The following is a 3740-nucleotide window of genomic DNA, read 5'->3' on the forward strand; positions in this document are numbered from 1 at the left end:
CGCGCTCTGTCCCCCCAGGGCGGACGGGCCAGCCGGGTCGGGGCTCGCCTCGTGCCAGGGGCCTCCCTGGCGAGGGCAGGGGAATCCCGACGAGTCGGGACGCACGCGCACGGGGAGAGCGCTCGCTTCCGCGGTCCCAGACCCCCGTCTCCTCCCCAAGCCTTTTCAGGCACCCCCAGCGAGCACAGCGCCAGGGGCTTCGCTCCGCCACCTTGCTCCCTCCCGGCAGCTCAGAGGGCACCCCGAGGGGACCGATGGGCGTGGGGCGGCCACCGTCCTGTGGGTCTGCTGCGCTACCTTGTGCCCCTGGCTTTGCCATCGTCCATACTCTCTCTTTTCTCCCTGAAGCCCGCTACTCGGCTCTGCATCGGGCCACTCCGCCCGCCCCGTGCCCTCCACGGCCCTCGGCGGCTGCGGGCCCAGGCGGTGGCGTCGAGCGCCCGCACCACCCCCCGCTTCCCCGCCGCTCCCTCTCCCCCCTCCCCCCTTCCGCCCCCGGGCCCGGGAGCAGCGCGCGGAACGGGGCGGGGGGGGGGGAGGGAAGGAGGGGGAGCGTGAGCACCGCGTGGCCACGCCCCCGGAGCCGGCTTTTTCTAGGGCCGCTGCCGGAGGCTCTCCGCTGGCTCCCCGCTCGCCTCCCCGGCGCGCACAGCTCCGGCCTTCGCTCCGCTCCGCCTCTGCCACGCCGCTCTCCGAGCTTCGCCGCAGCCGGCGCGACAGCGCGCCCTCCGCGCCGCCACCCCGGCTCCCGGCGCCCGGTCCCCGTGGCTCGGTGCCCGGCCCCCCGCGCCCCGCGACCTCGCCGTCTCCCGAGTCGCGGCCCTGCTCCCCGCCCGGCCCTGCTCTGTGGCTGTCTGCGTCCTTCCCCCACCCCCGACCCCTTCCTCCCTCTCTCTTTTGCTTGCTTGCTCGTTCGCTAGCTCTCAGACCAGGCGAAGCTGCTTCGCAGGAAAATCCCAGAAACCTTTGCAAAAAGCTGACAATGAAATTTAAGAAGTTCTTCGATTTCGGCGCCATTTTCGAGTGGAGCGAGAGGTGACATGCGATTTTTTAAAAAGGGACTTGTTGGCTGGCCTCTTCCCCGCCAGTAACGTTGGCTACGGCCGACTGAAAAAAATCTGGTGACAATGCTGAAAAAGTTCTGTGTTGCTTTGGGGTTGTAAAGCGCGTTGGGGGCCCGGGTGCGGGCGAAACAGACCTTGAAAGTGTTCAGCACACGAGTCCGGCCGGGAAAATTCTTAGGAAACGGGCTGGGTGGGGGTGGGGGTGGGGGGAGAAGCTAACATGGAGGGGCGGGGAGAGCAAAGTGAGTAGAGGGGCAGTGACCGACTGTCAGCCTCGCCCGGGTCCGCAGCCACCGGTTTTGACCCACTGTATATGGACTTTTTGTGGCTCTTATTTGCAAGCAGGAAAATAAGTGTTGGGAAGAAATATGATTAATTTTGCATTGTCTTTACCCAATTAAAACTTTCAAGGATGTTTAGTTTTCCCTGGAGGAAACTTGACATTGGGAAAGTTTGGCACGAATGCGCCGAGGGAAGGGACATCGTGTGTTTGGGGCGTGGGGAAGAAGGCATCTGCAAAATTAAGAAAAAACGTTGTAAAATGTGAACAGAGGAAGAGGCGTTTTCTTTGGCTCTTACATGGTTTGGCCAAACACAGTTCAGTTCGGCGGGGGTGGGGGGGGTGGAGCTATGGGCCACTCGCAAGTATCAATTCTTTGTCTATTGTATCAGCGACTGACCGTCTCCTGAAGTGACAAGACGCCTCTTTGTAATCTCTTTTCGTAAGTAAATTTCAGTCTAAGGGGAAACCCGTAAACTCGGGGAGCGACGTGGCTCTTTAGGAATGTAAGTCGTTGTTGTACTGTCACTGGGAGAGAAGAAAGGGGTTAAGTGAAAGGTACAAAATGAATTCAATTCCAGTGAGTTGGCAGAGCGATCTGGAGGGGACCTTCGCCTTTGACACCACTATTTCGAATAACTTTTGTTTTGCTCAGTAGTCAACTAAGGAAATGTTAAATTAGGGATGACTTCAGCATCTGATGTGATGGTTCACATATTTGTGTGGAACATAAATAATTGGGAGAGGGTTGTGGAGTTTTAAAGCATAACTGTACGTTTGCTAAACATGTTTTTTTTTTTCTTTTTAAGGGCAACCAAGGACGTTTTTCGCCATTAATCCCAAAAGTCACTGTAAAAGTTGTTTGTAAATAGGATAGCCAAAACAAGATGGAATTTAGAGACACTTAATTGTATGTCCCAATTGAGGGAGTGGAGTTATTATATTGATAACTGTGTTCACCGTGACATAAGTAGTGTATTTGGTAACACTGGATCTCCGTCTGGTGTGATGAGTTTTGTTCTTAGTCCGATTAAATACTCTGCTCGTTTCACTAACTAATAAATAGGACACAACATCCATTGTACTGGTTCTGAAAAACCGACGTGATTTTTAAATGAACCAGAACACTTAGCAGACTTGGATACTTTTAAGTGTCCATTACCGTACTGAAATGTATTTTAGTTTTCAAAACCATTAGAGTTTGTGCTGGTTTTGTTGTTTTAACTTTTAGGTTTGTGATTGAAGTTACAGAGTAGTTTCTTCTCTGCTTAATTGACTATTTCGCTTAAAGGAGGGGGAGTGGGTGCCATGTAACTTATTGCTATGTGTGTCCATTTTAAAAAGGAAAAGGTGGTATCTAATGAGTTAATCATTAAAGAGTATGCACTGTGCCGGCCATTTCAGGACATGAAAGAGTTTCTGTGGAACTGCTTGAGACAGGAAGGAGTGAATTGACATCAAGTATTTAAACTTTTTTTGATTTATGGTTTGATAGGTGACATTGAAAGGTATAAATTATTTATAAATAAGTTTGAGTAACCAGTTTCATATGTAAACATCCAGATATTTTATTTAGGGGCAGTTATCTCTCATACTTTGGTACCTTTAAGAAGAGCTCAAAGCAGGGTGTGTGCTGCAAGAATGAGGCACTGGGAGTTAAAGAGGACATCGGATGCTCGTGTGGATGAATCTATATTTCCCAGCTCTCTTACATGTTAGAATCAGCTGAAGCTGCCAGAGACATTTTGGTTATCTCCTTTAAGTCAATAAATGAAAAGTTGTGTGTTCCCCCCCCCCCACGGGGACATTACATGAGACTTATGATTTGTAACATGCAGCAGGAAGAAGTTTCCCCAAGACTTTAAAGCTCCCAGGAGTGATCCAGATATTGCCAAAGTGCCTCAGTTTATTTTATCTTATTATTATTATTACCTTCAGAGGTAAGACTCTTGCCCATCCTCATTCCTGTCTCCCACCCCTCTGCTTTTCACCCTACACTTTTCCAAGATTCAGCCGCTGGGGGGAAAAAAAATATTGAGAGTCACACCTTTTGCTCCACCTGCCAGTCTTGGAAGTCAAACGATGAAGCTCTAAAAAGTACGTCGGTCTGGAATGACGCGTCTTAGTCCTACGTTTTGCTTTATTCTTCGCCTCTGGGTGCGACTTGAGGGGGCTTCCTTCCAGTCATCATGTCTTTCTCCACCTGCAGGTACCCCAGAGCGATCCCTCCCTTCGTTGACTCCGAGGGGATGCAGCAGCAATTCATGTTTTGAAGTGCTTTAAACGGTTCAAAACGTGAGGCGCTGCTATACCCCCTCGCGGGGGAGTTGGAAGGTTGGGTTCTGCTGGACGTGTGTTCCTGCGGGGCGCCCGCTCCCAAAGGCCAGTTCGGGAGC

The 3740-nt window shown here is 51.9% G+C and overlaps 1 long non-coding RNA gene across 1 annotated transcript; it reads left to right on the forward strand.

The window, feature by feature from the left end:
• Positions 1-638: 638 nt before the first annotated feature.
• LOC115944742 (uncharacterized) lies at positions 639-3154 on the forward strand. The gene is made up of 2 exons (XR_014141187.1): positions 639-1035; positions 1737-3154. It is a non-coding gene; the product is annotated as an uncharacterized LOC115944742 (long non-coding RNA).
• Positions 3155-3740: the final 586 nt, after the last annotated feature.

Source organism: Leptonychotes weddellii, chromosome X, assembly GCF_054177405.1.
Source record: "Leptonychotes weddellii isolate Sample4059 chromosome X, ASM5417740v2, whole genome shotgun sequence".
Classification (NCBI taxonomy): Eukaryota; Metazoa; Chordata; class Mammalia; order Carnivora; family Phocidae; genus Leptonychotes; species Leptonychotes weddellii.